Source organism: Wyeomyia smithii, chromosome 2 (assembly GCF_029784165.1).
Source record: "Wyeomyia smithii strain HCP4-BCI-WySm-NY-G18 chromosome 2, ASM2978416v1, whole genome shotgun sequence".
Taxonomy (NCBI): Eukaryota; Metazoa; Arthropoda; class Insecta; order Diptera; family Culicidae; genus Wyeomyia; species Wyeomyia smithii.
Genome location: NC_073695.1, coordinates 20,378,584 through 20,400,892, shown reverse-complemented (window position 1 = coordinate 20,400,892; position 22,309 = coordinate 20,378,584). Strand labels below are relative to the sequence as shown.

The window sequence follows — 22,309 nt, the reverse complement described above, 5'->3', positions numbered from 1 at the left end:
TCCTGGCCAGCTTCCGTGCAAATTGGGCGGGATTCCGGCGAATCCGGTCTCGTAAAATCTTTTTCAGCCTTGGAGTTCTCACAGACCTTGGACGTCCAGATCGTGCCTTGTCCTCGGTGCTTCCGGTCTCTAGGTACCGATTTATGGTCCGGTACACGAATTTCCGGTTGATTCCGAGCGGTTTTAGGTGTTTGAATATGTGTCCGGGTTTGTACCCTTTCACATGTTCACCGATAACAGCTGCTCTTAACTCTGCCATGGCTCACAACTCAATGTAAACAAACTGCAAAGAAACGAGACTCTGCCACTTTGGGCAGCAAAGTTAACCCTTTCATTTGACATTTAGATGGCACCAGAGAGATGCAACGTGTAGGCTACAGGCGACCCCAAAAAAGTGTGACCGGACTTTTTTGTCACCGTGTATTAGGAGCAATAATATACTACGTTGGTGAATTGAACTTGGCATACAATTAATCAGTTATATTACTAATTATCTACTATATTACGTACGATACGTATAACATTCAAGCACTCTTACATAACACTGGTCAACACTGGTTTTGCCCTAGAGCTCAAACTGGGAAAAATTAAACGTTATACAGTCAAATCCCTCTATTACGACAATTTATATAGCGACAAATCTCTCTATAGTGACATTCTCAATCATCCCTTCTGCTTTACGTTCATTAAAATTATTCGTTTTATTGCGATATTTCTCTAGAACGACGGTCCCCTGTGATGTCGCTATAAAGCGACGAGCTTTTCAACAGTTCCTGTGAATTTTGATACTCCTTGCCACCTCGGAAGTGTATAAGGCCGCATAGTAATTGCTCATCGGGTTCGTCGTTTTTCCGTTTGCTTACGGAGAACGCAATTTAGAGGCGGCTAGGGGCACCAAAATTCTCAGCAACGATCGAGAAGCTATAACCCTCGAGGTTTAGCTCTATGTAGAGCAAAATCGCGCCAGATGACCAAGAAATCCAGAAAAAATTATTCAACCAATTTTGATTCGAATGAAACTTTACTCACTTGAGTAACTTGGGGTAACTTGAAAACTGATGCATTTAAGAAGTTATCTATTATGAGCTTTTCTCATAAAAAATATGATTTATTAATATATCAAATAAACTTCAATTCTTAAAAAAGTTAAAGGATATGTGCTTGAGTGCACAAACGTAGGCTTGACGTAGGACTATTGTGGGTGTAAAGATGTAATTCTGCCATAGCCATAGTATATAACACACTCCAAACGTACAAATACCATACACAACATCCATGAACAAAAAAAAACACATACACCTGTCATAAACCAAAGCGTACAAACTAAGAGGAAAAATAATTAACTTTCTGCCTACAAAAGTATTCTATCATAAATAAATTGACCTCGGATGAATGCATTTTTGCACACACATGTTATACACACATACACGTTTTACACACACGCTATATAAACACACACTACTCACAAGCACACACTCCTCAGACACACCCACGCTACTTACACATACACACACATACACACACCCACACGCCACTTACACACATATACGCACACACGCCGCTCATACATACACACACGTTACTCACACACACGTCACTCACACACACCTTACCAGACACATTCACAAACACACACACACACATTCACACACACACACATTCACACTCACACACGCTATTCACACACACACACTACTCTCACACACACTACTCACACACACACACTACTCACACACATACACACACACTACTCACACACACACATACATACGCTACTCACACGCTACTCACGCACACACACGCTACTCACACACACACACTACTCACACACACACGCTACTCACATACACACACGCTACTCACACACACACACACGCTACTCACACACACACGCTACTCACACACACACACACGCTACTCACACACACACGCTACTTACACACACACACGCTACTTACACACACACACGCTACTTACACACACACACGCTACTTACACACACACACGCTACTTACACACACACATACACACGCTACTCACATACAAACGCTACTCACATACACACGCTACTCACACACACACACATACACACGCTACTCACACACACATGCACACGCTACTCACACACACATACACACGCTAACGCTACTCAGAAAAACACACTTGGTATACGACACACTATACCTACACAAATTATTATCGGCAGCATCCAAACGGCTTCCAAGTCTCCCAATGGTCCCTTCCAACGGCTTCCAATGGTCCCCAGCGCCGATCACGTCCAGTTTCGGACTGTATTCCAACAACGATATCTGAATTAGATTACCACTGGTGGGGTCCAACTCAGATCGAAGGGAAGCCGAACAGTTCGCTTTGACGGTCGACCAGGGAATGATCTTCTCTCAACACGGAATGTCCTTTTATAGCGTCACTCAGTGTGGGGAACTTGGGTGATTGGGGGAAGAACCAATCACGTGGAAGCATCTCTGCTTTCTTTCTTCGTCGCTTGCGTTGGTTGATGAAAGCGATGCCCATTGGCTGGCATTGCTAGCCAATGACTGAATGCGTGAAATCATTTCGTCTATGTTTTTGGAGTCTGGTATATTTCCCTAACATATACCAATCGTATGAAAAATGTATGTGGATATTCGATCCTCAAACTTTCCCGCAATTTTCACGAAGTAATGAGAAAATGGCAACTAAAATTATCATGTTATACAAATCTTGTATGTTTTAGCTTTCCAACGGTATATTAACTATTGAAATCGGAACAGTTGTTTGAGCGCTATTAGCATCTAAAATTTTCCATTCCGCCAACCAAAAACGTTACATGTTCAATCCAGTTTTCCCATAATGTACCTTAGTATAGTGAAGAAAGACGTATTCCCCCGTAAAAAAAAACAACCAACTGTTAATATCAATAATAATTATTCCTTTAATAACTAGCGCAACTGCTCCAAATATGCATTAAAGAAATGTGAAATACCATAACGTAATTGATATTGTTCTGTTCTAGTTGTCAAAAACTCAGACGCCAGTTCTAAATCCAAGATTGCGACTTGTGAGGGGTTTCTGGAAATTAATTCAAAATAAAGAGCAACGTTGAATAAGTTCATTATTAAAAACGTGATCGGTGATACATACGAACATGCACACACGCTCATAAGAACAGACATGTACATACTTACAATCAACAATGAAACTTACATATACACATATGAAAATCCACAAACATGCACACATACACACATACACACATTTACACACGCACACGAACATTTACACACGCACATACACATACACACATAATACACATACGAACATTTACACACGCACACACACGTACGCACACAGAAAAATCAGAACACTTATACATAACAGAAATTTTTTTCGACGATTTATGATTTATTGTTATACACTTAACCGTAGGTAACTTTCAACAGGAACGTCCAATTAGAAGTTTTAATTGCATTTGGAAGGTGTTTTAGTACTTTTCGAAAGTCGAAAGGTGCTTGTAAGATAGTTCAAATATTTTGAAAAATATGCTTAAGACACTTTTTATCACGTTTTTTTTTTGTACCACAAGTTTATTCTTCGTGAATCTCAACAGTTAAGAGTTTGAAAGTCTGTCTTTCCGAAACTAATTTTGTTCAAATTTGTTATGTAGTCTCTGAGTTATTGGAGTTTCGAAATTTTCAGATTTTGATACATAGCGCCCTAAATAAAAGTCTGATTTTTATGAAATTCAATAGGGACAATAAGACCATTCATTTGACACCCAGATTGTGAGAATCGGTCCAGTTATCGCTGCGAAAAATGAGTGGTATATACCATTCGGGCCTTCATATCGCTTTCGCACACGCACACTCCGCATCACATTCCTCTACGAGAAAACTCAAGTTGTCTCTGTTGTATTATCTCAGCCAGGCTTCTGAAAATGACTGGAAGACAGTGACAGCAAATTACAAACAAATTCGGCTCTCATTGTATTGCACAGTTCTCCGTGCTCCCCGTACGTTCGGTACATAGCCCGACAACAGACACATGCAATGCCAAATGGACTGTTATTTTTCATCTCCTTATGTCAGAGCGGGGGCCTAGTGTGGTTGGTAACGTCTCCGCCAACCACGCTCGACGCCTGGGTTTGAATCCCACCGCCGACATGGGTGTCGATGGTTGTGAGGTGGCGTGATCCACTCACAACCAACCCAACTGGTCTAGATTCAATCCTAGCCGACACCGGGAGATTTTCTGAGGCGAAAAATCTCTGGGATCACGCCTTCCATCGCATGAGGAAGTAAAGCCGTTGGCGCCGGTCCGTTGATAAACGGGTCGTGAGTAAGGGTTCTGGGTGTGGAGTCTCCTCCCTGGGCGTCGGTGATTGGCCACGACGGTGGCGGAACTAGACCGACGGAAAATAAGCGAGAATAAAAAAAAAATCTGCTTATGTCTGTTAATTCTTCGAAGCTGTCGCTAATTACTGCCTAAAATGCCCGACAGCCTTCGGCACGAATCCGAGTGGAATGTCAGGTGATTATGATTAACGAAAGTAAAACCAATGCTATAATGGAAGCGAGATTGTGCGAAACACGTTTATTCTTACGTGGGTAACAATATCAACAATGGAAACACAACGGTTCGCTTCGTATTCATTATGGCACCGACCTAATGTCGTTTTCGTTTTCGCGGTGTAGCTACACTCAAACGACACTTTTGACACCGAAAATGTTTTATTTGATTTTTCGTGCTACCCTTTTTCTGTCTCTCCCTACACTTTTTCTGTCACTGATGACACCCGAAAAAAGCAGAGTGTACTGTAGAAAGTTACCAACACATTCACACGTATGTGTCAAAACTGGTTGGTTTTGCTTTTCGTTCCACGTGGTAAAGTGTCAGGTAAATTTTTTCTCAGCACATTTGCGAGATGGACATATGAAATGGAAACGAGACAAAATGACGAATGCGAATGCGATGACCAAAACAAAACGAATTGACAGCTATCCCATTATTACGCATTCCAATGCAATGACACTGAAAATGTTTATTTGAAGCTGCAAAGTATAGCACGGAAAAGGGTAGCTACACCGCGAAAACGAAAACGACATAAGGAAAAGGAGAAACGGAGCGCGAGTCGATGACAGCCGTAGCCGTTCAGCAGGTTATCAACAGCGCAAGCTAAACCAATAGGACGTCCTCAAATGAACAAACTAGTCTGTCATGTCCGAATGAACAAAATACATGCGCAGTTTCGTTGCCTTGTGTGAGCTTTTAGCTGTATGTGAGCTCTCATGAATAGCTTATTCATGAGGCTGTTAGAATAGAAAGAGAGAAATGTCGTCAGTATAGTGCCGTACCACAGTCTTTTTCCGAAGCCTGCTCAGCAGTGCGCACCACAGTCTACTTCTGTGTACAAAGCCTACACATAAAGAGCCGACGAAGAACGCACCGTTATGGTAACTGTCACGCCAAAGCGAAAAACGATTATGCAAAATCATACGGCGCACCCGTTTTGATGTGAATCGTTTTGTTGTCAAAGAATGAATTGTATATTTTTGATCAAGCATTCCAATGAACGTATGATTTTTGCTGGAGAACCACGGACAAATTAGGAAAAACGCATATTTTCCTAAATATTAATAATTTTTCGAGCTTAAATTCAATATATCTCGAAAACCGATGCCTATAGAATGTTAACTACCAAGAGCTTTTTGGTTCAAAATGACTCTCTGCATCTTTTAAAATCATCAGAATACGAATATTTTGAAAAATGTTTAAATTAGAATTTTTATAAAAAAAAATTATCTACCGCCTTTTTTTAAAGTTGCGTATCAACGTCAAGTTTCTTAAAAAAAAAATCAACTCTTTTTTTTTTAATTGAAATTTAATGTTTTTTCAAATTTTTTTGGTCAAAAAAATTTTTTTTGTACAGTGTATATTTTTGACATGGTGCATTTTTGATTCCTTACAACTCATTCTCAGACAGTTTTTCTATACAACCAACGGTTTCTGGGCTACAATGCTTCAAATAAAACCCATGGCAAAAGGCATACGCCCTTTTAGAATATAACTCATGTGTGTAAAAAATCACTCCATGAAAAATGCTCAGTTTGCTAAGCCAAATACGTGTGCAAAGTTTCATTCAAATCCAAAATGGTCGATATTCGACCATAGGTCATTTGGCGCGATCTTGCTCACGAGCATGTTTTAAATACAACTTTATATGTTTTTCTAATTATTTATTGTGACAGTTTAAGCTCCTAGGCAAAATTTTGGCGGTATTTTTACAGTTTCAATTATTTTGATCAACCTAGAGCAATACATGAGTAATTGAACAGGGTAAAAAAATTAAATGGGGTCCTTTCTATAAAGGCCTATTTTCTTTAAAAAAGTTTCAATTAATCGGTTTTCGGTCGGCTTTGAAATTTTTATTTATTTTAGAGATATTTTGTCTATTTCTGAAATTCCGGAATTTAGGCTTACACATTTTTGTGTTCAACTTTCAAAATTACAGCGTTTGTTTATTTCTTGTTCAAAAATAGGTAGTTTCAAAAAGCAGAGATATTTTTTTTTATATTATTAGGTCGTATGATTTATAACATAATATTTGTAAATCAGAGTTTTCGATAAGTTCTGTTTTAATATAGTTTATAGTTTACTTTTGAGTATATTATGGTTTGCTTACCAAAGGATTGTAGGATACAAAAATTTCGAAAACTTCTCATTTTTATCACCAAAATATTCAACATTTCGTAGCCGCACTGTCCCATAATCAATATTTTGAAAGTTTAACATAAATTCAATATCGGAATACACATTTTGGTGTGGATCCGCAACATTCACATGTTCGCCACATCTTTATACATTTTGTTTGCAATAAGATGTACATAATTAATTGGTTAATATTTTGCCATTCTTCCTTCTTCCGCAGGTAAAATATCCGACATTTCTCCACATCTACGACAGCTACATCCGTTTGATATGAAACTATCACACAAGGAAATATGTGTAAGGCAACATAAAAGACATTTTATTAAGAATTGATTTCAACTTGGCATGAGCTCGGCGTTACTCTTTCTATCATAGTTAAACTAAATTTTGTGTTTCATATTTCTGTAGTCCTCGACATGTTCAGTCACGTGAAAAAATATTATTATTAATTTATTATCAAATTATGAAACTTGTAAACTCGCTGATCAAAAGACACCTGTTTAGTTCACCATGTTTTTCATGGCGATCTGTTATAGTGGAAGTAAGCCGTGTCTGCTGGCTTACTGGAAGACGGATATCGAATTATTATTGAATTTTTTATCTTCAAGAGAAATAATTTTCCGATTTTTATTTGTCACGAACTTTGATCGCACGGCTGTAAAATTGGGTTGCACGTGTGCTGAGAATCCATCGCGTTATTGCTATCGTGACAGTTCGCGCAAATTACTAGTTATTTGCTCTCGCCATCAGCGTTGCTTCCTTGCTCAATCCGGGCAATAGTGGGTATTGAGAACGTGACACAATGAACGCATCAATTTGTTCGGGGAAATTGAGCAAGCACTTACTCGCAAAAAGTCACCCCTTTTCAGCAAGCAAAGCCACGCACAACACAGCCTTCAAATGGGAAATGATACGACATTTTTTCCTTATTAAACTCTTCGTTATCCGTATTGAAATTACGCCTATTGTCGTTTGAAACCAAATTTCATTCGAAATTACGATTCTCAAGCTGCTATCTGGGGGCTAGTAAAAGAGAATTTTTGAAGTAGATCATATCTCTTCGTTACTTTTCAGATTAGATCTGAATTTGAAATAGATGTCTTATGACACGGCTATGCGAGTGCACAAAACTGCATCCATTCCTTCCTTTGTGATTTAAGTGCCATTTTAATATTCACCAAGAACACCGCTGAGCAGATGTCTGTTTGATCTCAATATCATTCTTCCAGCAGTCAGTATCCCGGCATCCGCTACAAGAATACCGGTGAATGTTTTCCTTCTGGGACGCTTTCCGAATTTGCTACGCTTCTGTAGCGCAGTTTCCACAGCTTGGTGAACAGAAAGCGTTTCTAAACTCTCCCCGTCACGCCCTCCTCCCACTCGCTACCCTTTTCTTAGACACGCCCTCTTGCTCCAGAAGTGGTGACAATAGTGACAATTTCCGACACGTACTGCTCATTTTAGCTTGTGGCAATTTGTTGCCCATCGGGCGGACAAAGAATGCGACAAATGTCTTCTTGCTAACAAATGGAAAATGCGCCACGAAGAAGGTACAGTTCCGACCTTCGCTCTGTGGTATCCTGTGTCGTTCTACCCTCGGATGCTTTTCTGCTGTATGAAATATATCAGAGAGTAAACCAGGTGACATTAGTGATGCTACCGGAAACACAAGTTGGTCATGTGGTCAAAAGTTTCCATGTGTATGTTCCATGAGTGACCGCGCTATAACGACGACAGAATTTTCTCCACTTGAGCGTACATTTTTTTCTTGTCGGAGCTGTCACATATTTTGACAATAAAATACAATGGTCTGACTGTAGGGACATTGTTAGATACATTTTCTCCGGTTTGTTTTAGATAAGCTTTTATCCTGCGGGTAACGATCCAAGTTAGCTTTTTGGTGCAATTGGACGCTTGTGTCGTATTTAGTGTCGTATCCCTAAAAAATATTCCTTGTGCTCTGAGAAACGTTCAAGATTTTTGAAGCATGTTTGCGGAATCACCTATGATTCAAATCAGTGCGCTATACAAAACTGACTTACAATTCTGGTTACACAACAAAAGAGACGTGAGATGCATCTACCTGTTTGATATCAGCCAGGTTTTTTTTTTGTGCATGATACGTGCCCTCTTAAAGCGTATGCAGTGGAAAATTGCTTCTAAAGAATTTTCACAGACTTTGAGTCATCATTGTTGCAAAAGGGAAAAAATCGAAACGCAGCTCGTACCATTTATGTTTTTTTTTTTATTTTCTATAAATTTGCCGATTATGTATGGCCATCGCAAAAGCTGAGGTTTCACGTGGATGTTACAAAAATAAAATTAAATCCCATTAATCAAAGGCGCAATTATTTTATCGAAAAATCGTGCAGCCATTAATCCGCAGAATTCCGCATGAGGAACTGTGTAATGGTAATACATTATTGCGTGTTGTTAATTGTGGCATTTTTTCTTCTTGTGCCACTAATTATAATGCCAACATTATTACGTTAAGCTGGAATAAAATAAAGATTCCGCGCATTAATTGACGGAATTGCACAAAAGCGGTTGGATTCCAGCTTATGTATAATTCGGAGTACACTTGCCATTAATTGGGATGTTTTTATTTATCCATCCCTAAATTTAATCGTTTTTACAAGCCAGTTTCAAGAGACTAAAAAGGGAACGATCCCAAATCCGGCTTCAAAACTCTTCTAAAGAATATTTACAATTAATTAATAGGAAAACCTTCAAGCAAAGCATAGTTCTTTCTGTGTTCTTGTAGTACAAGAAAGAAACGATAACATGATTACAAGTTCACTAGTATAGCCTGACTAGCGCGGAGCTCTTCATATTTAATTACTCTCAAGAACATCTGTCAGCTTCCTCGGATCCCCGGCAATAATCTTAAGGATTCAAGCGAACCGGAAAGCATTCAGTTCGTTTTATTTTTCTTCACTGTGTGCCGTTCCTGAAAATTTTCCTATTGCCGAGAAACCGGTACCATAGTTGTCATTATCCGGTAATACTTGTATGACAGCCGTTCGTCGCCTCACTCACCTGCATCCACCACTTGAATGCGCATCACATAATCGTGTCGAGAATTTTTAATGTTTTCAAGCATATGTTTAATGCAACTCTTCTTCCGCTCAACCAGCCTGGAAGGAAAGCGAGCTGCAGGCAGCGAAAAATGTAAAAAAATGCGAATGTCGATCCCGTTATGTGCTGCAATTTTAATTCCCTTCCCTACGCCAGGAAAGATCGTCACCATCACACAGAGCGCACACGGAAAGAACGATTCGAGAGGACAAAAAACAACCAGCCTGCAGCTGTAGCTTGAATTGTGTGTGTGCAGTTAGTACCGAGCCCGCATGCATCCTCTATCCAGGCTCCTATCTATCTCTGCATTATGGAATTACAAAGTAAAAACGAGAGTCCTCAATATGAAGCGACGTTGTCGTTACCGGGTATGTGTGTGCATGTATGTGAAAGGGAGAACTTAAATTAGCCCACTCAAATGTAGTTGATGGAATGGGGATAAATTTTATGGACAACCGTTGGTGAATATTCTGCTAAGCGAGAAGCAGCTCTGGAAAGATGTCCTGGTTGGAGCAATGGAAGGATGCAAATTGCTGGCTGGAGAATAATTTTAATTACCCAGCTCCGCTAATGTACCACAGAAAGCATACCTATGGTTAGTGATTGCAGCTTGCCTAACTTAATTTTTCTATATCTTGAAAGCTACTTCGTGTGTTGCATGATAAGTTGGGCATTTTGTTTAATTTTGGCTGAATTTGAATTTAAGAATATTTTAATTTAAAGTTAACACAATTCCAACACACGATCCAGTGACATCTTGAACTACACAGAACCAGATCAATCGAATTATTGCCTTTACTGCAGCCCGTCACATATGTCACGCGTTTTCAATAAAAAGCAAAAGCAAATTGAAATCCGATATTGCAAAAGCAATTGTCTTTTTCGGGCACCCATTTTTGTTTTATTTGCGAATGTATATGCTCGGCCCTCTGCTCTGATCTGGTGCATATTACTGCACTATCACACCATTTTTGTTGGTGTATCATTGAGCTTCACCCTAGGAGCACCGATATCCATTTCCATTTTGTCGCGAGTGTCATAGAGTTTTATTGTCGCGATATTATCGTGAAATTGCAGCTGCTGCAGCTGCAAGTACTCGCGACTACACAAAATGACGAAAAATGTTGAGTTTTATTTATTGCTACTCGTGTCAGTGTACATACCTGTCAGAGATTTCAATTTCGGACCGGAAATTTACACCGTCAAATTTTTATTGGAACTGATACAGTTATCCTCACTCGATGTTGTTGTTTTCTTCAGTGAAGGGGAAGGTATAACAATATTTCATAATAAATGGAAAGGTGATTACAGCGAATCAATCAATAACTGGGTTAAATTTGATAGATGGATATTCTGACGAAGTAATCCTCTGGTCAATCGATAATAGACGTACATCAATTTTACCACTGTCAAAAATTTTATTAGACCCAACAAGCTACCATTTAGAGTTTTACATCAATCAATTTCAATCTCTACATACTCCTGAAATCAAAAATATTTCAAGGAATAGCCACACTTCTATTCAAATCTAATTTATGAATTTATTTACCTAATCCAACGCAAAAAATACTACATTTTATCCTCAGCTTTTCAAATATAACGTTGGGTCATTTCCAAAGTTTTCGAATATTTAACCAGCTCGGTTCGGCCTACACTTTCGCAACCCAATTTAGAAATATCCATTATACAAAGATTTTCAAGTATTTCATTTAATTATAGTCTAACGTTCCTCAAGGAAGTAACATAGGACCTTCGCTTTCTACTATATTTTTCAACGTAGTGCGGCAAATTAAATAGTATCAGTCAAAAAAATTGAAAAATTGAAAATTTATAGGGAAGGAAAGATTGTTAAACTTTGTTCATACGGAAGTTCTAAAAACCGATCACTGCTTTCAGTTCCAACTCACCTAAACAGAAATAAACAGGTTAACATCATTCTTAATAGAATGAATTCAATTTTTGCAAATGAGCAGTTTGGATTTCGCCATGGGCATTCGACTACTAATCAGTTAATAAGAGTAACTAATATGATTCGTACTAATAAATCTGTAGGTTATTTCACTGGAGCTGCTTTTCTAGACATCGTAAAGACATTCGACAGTGTTTTGCATAAAGGTTTGATAGCCAAAATGTCCAATTTCCGTTTTCCTCTTTACATCACAAAAATGATTCAGATTTACTTGACTGACCGCACTCTACAGGCTAACTATTTAAATGGTAAATCTGATAGATTGCCTGTTAGAGCTGGTGTACCTCAGGGAAGTATCTTGGGCCCAGTCCTATATAATATTTTTACTTCTGATCTTCCTGATTTACCACTAGGATGTGAGAAATCTCTGTTTTGTGACGATACATTTCCGTAAAAGGAAAAAGCTTTCGTGTCATATGCAGTAGGCTGCAAAAAAGTCTAGATATATTTTCTCCATATTTGCAGAAATGAAAGATTTCTCCTAATGCATCAAAAACACAATTAATTATTTTTCCTCCTGAACCAAGCGTTTCTTTTCTCAAACCCACCAATAATCATGTTGTCCAGATGGACACAGTTAAACATCTAGGGCTAATTTTAATAAAAATCTGACCTTCAAAGAGCACATTGAGAATACCCAGCGCCTTAGTTCCGACAAAAATCATTTCAATCCCCAATTACAACGATTAGCTCACTCTATAATCAGTAAGCTAGGTGTAAGATTAGGCTAAAGTTTAATTTTATATTAATTTTTTTTTTCTTGACAAGTAGGTTCACAATTTTCCTACAATTATATTCACTTAACTGCGGAAGCAATTACAATCTTTTAATGAAATAAAAATTGAAATATATGTAATAGTGTTGATATGTCACAGTTTGTGGCAGAACACACAATAAACATTCTGAATAAATATTAGTAAATAATTAATTCATCACAAAACATCTCCTCCTATAAAAAAAAAAACTCGAACCCGCAACCTCCGTTGTCTCCGGCAAGGTGTTTTAGCCAATTAATCTACTGGGAAAGGTATAACTCACCCTAAACCAAAGTCGAATCACCCTTTACTATTGTGTTCCCGTATCTCAGCACGCCACGATGAACTACACACACTGCCCCGTGGGAGTTTATTTCTGTAACTGAGAGAGTACCCGTGATGTAATTTAATAATACACTAAGGTCTTTTGTACGCGGTGGAAGCGTTCCAAATTTGTATGGGCCCGCGTAAAAAAAAGACTTTTCTGAGTTGAAAATATAACGGACGTTCGTATAATACATAGTGCGGAGTTTGGCAACTTTCAATACCCCCCACTCCCACGTAACTCCATTTTTCAAGGTGGCCTCATGCAGTGTAACACATCGCTAAATACCCCTCACTTCTGAGCGTGTTACGTAATACAGGTGTGACTCGATTATCTGGATCATCAAAAAAAAATTCATTCCGGAAAATCGAGTTATCCGGATAACCGAATCACAGAAAAAATATTTAATTTTGCGATTAAAATGAGTGATAATAAAAGCAAATAAACATTCAAAGAAGAAAAAATCAATTGAAAAGATATCAGTAATTTTAGGATCGCTTTTTTCAAATTTTTGTTTTGGCATCTAATTTTTGGTTGGCAAACAACGGAAAAAACCATTAAACTAGTTGCGTGTTGCATATTGCACCTATGCGGCTGGGTGACAACATTCTGTTTGTGTTGGACAGAAACAGATAGCAGGAAACGCCGCTATGTCAGCCAAGCAACGTAGTTGCGTGTTGCATATTGATATTTGATGTGATATTTGAGCCGAAAGCGGACTCTCATAGAGCCTAAACAATGCATTCACGGTTAACATGGTATAATATTCAGTCGACCATGCTAAGGAAAGCATGATTCAGAGGTCAAAATATGCGTTTCAGTATTCAATAGTACAATAGTTCACATAATAAAATTAAAATTTTCTACATATTGGCGGAAGCTAGAAATCGATTACAGGTCGGACTCGATTATCCGGAACATCAAAAAAATTTTCGTTCCGGATAATCGAGTTTTCCGAATAATCAAATCACACAAAAAATACTGAAAGTTTGCGATTAACGCACATAAAATAAATATCTCTTTTCTTTATTTACTTGTATGATGCAGTGGCATAACCAGAAGTTATTTCTGAGGCAAAAAGGGGTTAAATCTTGAGAAGCAAAAAAAATAAATTGGGCATTGATTATTTTCACTTAATTCGAACATGTCCCAAACATGCCGGAAGGGACTTAAATGGTAACAAATATGCCGACAGGGATGGTAAAGACAAAATTTCGGAATAAAAATTGAAAACGGACATCAAAAAAATAAAATTCCGGATAATCGAGTCTAAAATTCCGGATAATCGAGTTTCCGGACAAATTTGGTCCTCTTCGTAGCTTCCTTGGAGATGTAGTTCTACGTCAAAATACACGTCTTTCAAAATTTGATATTTTTTGCGAAATTTCCTGAGAAATCCAGGTGTTGAACCCTTCATAAAACAAAGATACGGTTTGTACCATGATTTTTTCATAGCCATTGTCTTTTAAAATACAGTTTGGTTTTTTTTTTTTCGAAGAAAAAAATCAAAATCGGTAAACGGCTCAATTTATGAAAACTGAAAAAAATCTAAAATTTTAGCTGTCACTCGTTATGTACGTCTGAAAGTAACCAAAACAATATCGCTCGCTTATCCTTGGGGCTAATAGCGGTCTCGATCAACTAGATTAGTTGAGAGAATTCGTTATCGATATTGTTTTTGACACATTTTGTGTGTGTAGAATAAGTACAGCGATACACCGTGTCCCAGTGCTGAGTCGAGAAAATTTCCAGCTCGAAAAGATTCTCGACTCGATCGGGAATCGAACCCGATACCACAACCGTGTGGGAGAGCTAGCCGACCGACATCGCTAACCACAGAGCCACGGTGACCACAATATGAAAGTAACCAAAGCACCTTTAAAAAATTCATTGAGACACGTGAATTCTTATTATAACAGTTTAGTTTACAGCGAAGAAAAAATAGGAAAAAGGCAATTATGCTGACAAAATAGAAGGTATCATTTTAATAAAATATTGGTCAGAGTTTTTCCCATATTTTGAACTAGCTTTTTTCTAATCAATTAGTTTTACTTGACAATAATTCGTAAAACATAACTAGAAGCTGATACTGGAAAAATACGTATACTTTTTTGGGCGCTATCGATTGAAAAAAATCACAATCAACTTGATTGGCTGTTAACAGTTTTAAATTTGTGAATTTTATAAGCGCATTGAGACACAAAAACACTTTATTATTTAGATTCAAGAATGTTATTTGAAATACAAACAAATATAAGTGCTGATCATAAGAATCTGCTATCATTTGAATATACTTTCAACGTTATTTCCGCCAGTTTGTCTGCGAAAAATAATAAAAACTTGGTTTAATAGCCCCTCAAGGGTAAAATAAAACCGTGAAAGGGGAAAAAGTCTAAGGGTTTAGAAACAGCAGCAAAAGTCATATAGACAGACTACCCTTACCAGATTGCAAGGTAAGGTGGATTAGGCTCGTAATCGAGCACTCACTACCAGCACCAACCTCACTGTTGCTTTAGGTTAACCACATTCACTCAGCACGGCTCGATATCGCGTTTCCTATCCGCTTCGGAATCAACAAAATTTATAACCAGTCGGCATTGCTGTTTGATCAATGTTCCTAGCGGCACACGATACGGCGGAAGCTGGTGGAAATTTATTGGTCAAATGTTCCTCGCACACACCGTTCCCGAAAACGGGGGCTTTTGTTTGATTATGAACCCTGTTGGAAAATCGCTCTGAGCAATAGCTCATTTTAGCACTCTCTCGCATACGCATTTACTTCCCTCCCTCCCCTCACGGGGGGATCGAATCCGAGTGGCGGTCAAGTGTTACCAACTGTGTCACCGATCGGGGGTAGTATTACTGCGATTTCCAGAGATGATTTATTCTGGGTCGCATGATTTAACTCTCCCATGCACAGCACTAGCCAGCCAACTCGTACTGAAATGGAGCTATAAATTAAGTATACACTCGTAATTCGACAATATTCCCTGGAGGGTAGCGGACCGCGCCCCGGTACTATTGTGTAAATGTGATCCATGACTCTCTTCTTCGCCCTTGATAACAGCTGGTGTACCATGTATCGAAAATTATCGACTGCATTAGCCTAGTGACGTAAAAATGGAGGCGGGTGGTTGTTGATGCCAACAAATTACGGCTCACCACGTCGGAGGTGTTTTCATTATTCAAATGGAACAGGAACAGGAACTGCCAGTGGAAAAATTCTGCAATAGCTATCGTGATCGTTGTTGTCGTCGTGTTGAAGAAGTTCCATCGTAAAAATGGAAACTATCATTTCATAATGGGTGAGTATTTTGTGGGACTCTCAAGCAGCTACTTGGAAACCGATCCAACCGCATTGGATAGTACCGATTAATTACAAGGGCATAATCAGAACCATTTTAATTCCAATAACAACTCGCGAATGTTCACGTGAGCCAGTCGTCTTCAACCTTGTATTCAATAGTTGACGTTCTCAATTAAACTAATTGATTTCATTTGCAATCAAAAACCACTTCCAGTGCGCCCGTATATCTTCCGGAGCACGTAATCGGCCACCTTTCTCGCAAAAAGCTCCTGCGGTGAGTTACACTATTATGCTCTGTTCCCTTTACGCTCCAATCAAGTGGATCCGATTAGGTCAAGCTGTAAGTCAATTACTTTATCATTGATGATTCAACACCTAGACACACTCTTCTGTGGTGACCGCAATTGACACGATACGACCGACCCGAAGTTGGGGAAATTGCATAATTTACCACACGTTGCTACTAGTGTGGCTACCTATCACCATCCAATGATTGCCAAATCAGCTGGAAATTATATACGGAATAAAATGTTATAACGTTAGCCACGAAACTGAGAGAATGACATAACTTGAAAAAGGGCGACTGCAGCATAAGTTTAAAAAAAGCTAGTTAATGTCGCAGGTTTTAAACTCAACTCGAAGCTTTAAGTATAAATGTCAAGTCAACAGAGTCGTGCCTCATATTTGACTGAAGCTCTCATTCGTAAGTCTGAGTTAAGGGTCACCCATAACCTGCTAGCAGCTAACGAAAATATTACCAATTTACCCACCAAAGTCATGCAATAATATAACCACAAGATTAACCACCAATCATCAATAAAATTAAGCGGGGGCCTAGTGTGGTTGGTAACGTCTCCACCAACCACGCTCGACGCCTGGGTTCGAATCCCACCGCCGACATAGGTGTCGATGGTTGTGAGGTGGCGTGATCCACTCACAACCAACCCAACTGGTCTAGATTTAATCCTAGCTGACACCGGGAGATTTTCTGAGGCGAAAATTCTCTGGGATCACGCCTTCCATCGCATGAGGAAGTAAAGCCGTTGGCGCCGGTCCGTTATTAACGGGTCGTGAGTTAGGGTCCTGGGTGTGGAGTCGTCGCCTCCCTGGGCGTCGGTGATTGGCCACAACAGTGGCGGAACTAGACCGACGGAAAATATGCGAGAATAAAAAAAAAAAATAATGGAAAGCATTTTTCGGAATTGATTTACCTCTTTAAAGATAGGCGCGCGCAGTTTAAATTATTCATCGTAACCTGATAAAGCGAATCCGAATTCATTTTCTCTCCTTTGGTTCACCGAGCATCACCAATACCGAGTGGATAAATGATTCCGAATAAACTGTCCTTGCTCGGCGGGATTTGGGTGTTGATGGGTGGTGGAAGATTATTTCTGCATCTCTTTTCCGTGCCGTCTATACCACCTACCTACCCCTCCGACTAGTCAACAGCCAGGTACGGAATGGAAGTGGAATTATTTCTACTGATTCATTTATGGCGATAAAGTGTAGCACTGAATTAGCTCATTAATGATTCAAACGGATAAAGAATCCCCCCCGACTTGCGAACAATGACGTGCAGGATCGATTTCTGCTGCGTCCAACTGGGTTGAAGAGAGTTGCTGCTGGCCCACTTTGGGGTTGGTTGATGGGGAGTTTCGAGTGCTGCCGATGGAACGAAAGGATAACCGTGGTCCGTGATGGTGATGATGCTGCTACTGCTCTTGATACTGATGACTGCTGCCAGCAGAGGTGTCATTTTGTGAGACAGACCGAAGCGCTCTCGCTGCTGCAATGTAACTGACAGGTCCTTTATTTAGCGCTAGCTGAAAATTTGATAAAGTGGGTGGCACACGCTGGGCTGCCGGTCGCCGATGGTTGGATGGTCGTACGTAAGAGCTGGTTTTGGAATATTGATATGATTTAATGGGAGGCGTGGTTTTCTAGGTTTATGGTTTACAGTGCCTAAGGGTTGACGATGCTAATGGTCTAGTGTATCTGAGCAGTGGAAAGATATTTTGAAATCGTATCGTGTAAGTATGCTTCGATAAAGTGTGCAAATTCTTCTCATTCTTAGTATAACACGTCACACTGTAGGCTTCTTTCAAGCCAATATCGTTGATTGCCCGGAAAATACCGGCAAGCCAAAGTGGCCGGGCTAACAATACTTCCGTTTCAACACCTTCCGGTCGAAGTGTCATCACCTGCCCTGGCAGACAGCTCTGTGCGAAACGAGCGACCATAATTTGGGTGTCTCTGCATGCATCCTTACCAGGAGCCGAAAGTCGACTGCAAACGGTCTGTGTTGCAGTCAATTTTCCGAAAAACGTCCGCATTCCGGTGGTTTTATTCGATGCAGTAGCACAAAATTTAAACCGGAGTCTACTCTACTCTGCTGACATACGTTCCAGTGGAGGCATACCAGTACATGTTGCCTGTTGACCGAAGGAAATTGCAACCATTTGATGGTATGCAATCTTGTGCATAAAAGTATCTCGCCAATCTTCTGCATGCTGGGGAAAATTATACCTACCTGGACTGGGCATAGTGTGTGCGATAAAGCTATTCTATCATTGGAATACTAGAGTTTTGCTCATGTCTGGTTGCAATCTTGATTGTTAGTGTACAACAGCGGCGTTTGTGGTCGAGCAACGAGCTATCTGTGAAGTTTATCATTTTATGCTTATGAATTCTATCTGACGGAAATCGGGCCCGGATTCGAAACAGTAGTAGGAAGATGATTTATTGCTCATAGTGCTGCTGCTCGGCTTTTGCAGGATGATGCACTATAAAGGTTTGCAATAATTACGGTAGCCGTTCGTTTACAATGGGCATATCAGCCAGATACGCTTATGGTTATGAATATTTTCCGACAGATTAAATTCTCTGTTCTGCAGATTCACTTGCACAGTTGTTTGAACAGAAACTTGCTTGCCGATGTCTTAGGATCGTTTCAGTGAATATGGAAAATATATTTGAGAGCAATGCTTCAATAGAGTTTCGAAAAAACAATAGTGCATTATGCGGCTGTTTTACACAATTTATGTCGAATGTTCTTGTTCAATTATTACATATTTTCTACCGGAATACTTGAAGAAAATCAGGTATTTCTAGGAGTTTCAAGTATATATGGCAATAAACGAAGGACTTTCACATGTTAATTCATAACTGTTGCTTTTCAGGTCAGGTATTTTGGTATGCCTTCACGATTTTAATTTTTTCGATTCAGTTTCAGATTTCGATTGAATTTTTCGGAATTTCCAAAGTACTGCTGATTGTCGGTTTCCAATATAAATTTCGAATATTCAAAACGGAATAATGTATTACAAAATACGGATTATAAATTATCTTTTTTTTTTTCTTCACATAACATATATTTGACACGGCACAAATACAATTTAATGTTTAACGGCGCCAATTATATCTGATGACTTAAAAACTAAAGCAAATTTTTTATCCTCGCTGCGGACTACGAGCTGAAATTAAGTCTAACTTAAAACTAGCATGGAATTTCCAATCTGTGTTTTGTTGTTCAATGGTCGTCTGATAATCGTCGAATGGCATGTATGGATTCGTACTGCTGAGCCACGATGTCGTGAGTTGGGACAGAGGCTCGTAGTCCTTGGGTCCTGGTTCTATTGTGCGGGGTCTGGTTGTTGGTTTTGTGCTTAAGGTTCAAACGTGTTCTTGTCGTTTTGTTGGGTGTAGACGGAGGGGAACGGGACTAGACTGGGGCATGGATGGATTTAAGGAAAACGTATATAAGGGTCATGTAGGGTAGGTCACGGCACGCCAAGACATCACGAACAGGAACAGCTGGCCGTCTATCTCCGGCCTGAAGGGAAGCTACAAGTTTAGACCTGGCGTCACGGTGAACAGGGCATGACTAAACAACGTGCTCTATGTCGTGATAACCTTCACCACAGGCACAGATACCGCTTTCTTCGAGCCCAATATGACGGAGATGCGCGTCAAATCTATAGTGGTTGGACATAAGCCGAGACATCACGCAAATGAAATCTCGACCTACATCCAACCCCTTGAACCACGGATTCGTCGATACCTTGGGAATTATGGAATGTAACCACCTTCCCAGTTCCCCTTTAGTCCATGAATTTTGCCAACTGTTGATCGTATTCTGACGTACAAATGCGAAAAATTCATTGTAAGCAATTGGTCTTTCATAAATATCGCCGTTTATTGCACCCACCTTAGCCAAAGAGTCCGCTTTCTCATTGCCCGGTATCGAGCAGTGAGAAGGGACCCACGCTAAGGTAATCTGAAACGATTTTTCGGATAAAGTACTCAAATGTTCCCGTATTTTCCCCAGGAGTATAAATTATCATGTTGTATTCCCAATCATAGTTATTTTCATATTTCAATTCGGAAATTCGCATTAAAACACTGGATCTCGCAATCCATTTTCCGGAGTCATGACATCGAATTTAAAATTTATTAGTTTTGATTCAGATGCATTTCGACTTAATTTTAAATTTTGATTCTTGAATTTCTAAATTTCAATGTGCGAAATTCAAATTTTAAATTCATCATTCTGACTTCGAACTAGTATTATTATTCTAATATTTTGGATTTTAATATATTATATTTATGATTTTTGATGTAGCACTTCGGAAATTGATTCCCGAGTCTTGGATTACGAGAGACAGTAGAGCAATTTAATGGGAGTTGAAGTTTTGAAAAATTGTATTTTGAACACTATGAAGAAAGTTGACTACTACACTTGAAAGGCTGACATCGAATAAAAATGAACTTATGAATAATACTTACAAAAATTGCCTTTTCGTTTTATTTTTGACACTTTTGGCAACGTAAGAAACACATCAAGGGCTGTTCTTAGCTATGTGCTAATTGAGAGCTCTGATTTCTATTGCAACAGAAATCGTTGTTAGCAGTTAAACTGTGTAGTTCACATACAATATGTAATACAATATGAATTTTAAAAGTACAATAACCCACGAACGTTACGAATTGTTACACAGGATAGGAAGGAGGTGAAATCAGGGTAACGTAAACAAAAAACATTGCCTTCCTCCCCAGGTAGACTTTAACACGACATCCATAAATTATGTAACGTAAAAAACCCTATTTTTAGACCACTACTCCCCATATGTAACGAAACGTAACGCCAACACCTACCGCCTCCTCGCCCATAAAAATTACGTAACGCTGTAGAATGATTTGCTTGATAAAACTGCTCGTTTTTGGAAAGCCTCTCCAGAGATTTTTTGTTACGTGACGCTGAACTAAACTACCCCCCCTCCTCCCCTGTGTAACAAATCGTAACACTCGAGGATACCCCCCCCCCTCACCCCTATGAGCGTTACCTATTTATGGATGCCGCCTAATTTTATTTCAAAAACGAGCTCTGTTATCAAGCAATACAGAACAGAGGCACCAACTATATATTTTCAGTAGCCGCTAAATTAATTTTAATAAACTTACCATAATCACCGATGAATGACTCATTCGATTTTGAGGATATTGAGAACTGAACCGTTGCGGATCATCCGGTAACCTTGAAACGGGAATTCTACCGCCTGTAGAAAAAATTATGCATAATTTGAAAAATGAGCATTAAAACTATTCAACTATTTTTTGTGTGTATGAAATCACTGTGATAATGCAATATGGATCATGAAAGTGAAAGTAAAGAAGAAGCCAGCTATCTAGCATCAGGTGTATACAATCACTATTCAATTTCATTACGATTTGATGTGTTATTGAAAAACTGCTAAAATGTGAAAATAATGTTACTAACGAAACAACCTGTGTCGAGGAACTTCGAAAGAAGGCGATCAACAAACGTGAACAGGAGATTTTAAATATAAAGAACCAAGAGGCAATCTGGAATTGACGAAAATATGGAACCAGTATTTCATGATTCGTATGGCCTTATATTTTTTTGAATATCCTGTGTTGTACAAAATGAATCCCTTAAAAATGTAATCGACTGTACAATAGGGTGTCCCAAAAAAATCGATGTAAAAAGTCAAGGTGCTAAGCCCTAAATTGAAAGATAATGTTATTTATAGCATTTTTGTGGAACATTTCGACTTTCTAAAAAAAAATTTCCAGCTTGCCCAAACGTGATTTATGAAAAAATTACTTTTTTAAGCTACAAACCCACTCCTTTGCACTTTTTTCAATTCTGT

The 22,309-nt window shown here is 39.0% G+C and overlaps 1 protein-coding gene across 5 annotated transcripts in view; it reads left to right on the top strand.

The window, feature by feature from the left end:
- The window catches only part of LOC129720813 (bifunctional heparan sulfate N-deacetylase/N-sulfotransferase), a 328,426-nt gene that overhangs the window by 221,680 nt on the left and 84,437 nt on the right, over window positions 1-22,309 (top strand). Inside the window, exon 1 of one of the 5 annotated variants that reach the window (XM_055672584.1) lies at window positions 6,953-7,002. The exons of the other annotated variants lie outside the window; for them this stretch is intronic. The gene's annotated coding sequence lies outside the window, so the exon portion shown is untranslated. Of the gene's footprint in view, window positions 1-6,952; window positions 7,003-22,309 lie in introns of those variants that run through there. 5 annotated transcript variants of the gene reach the window in all.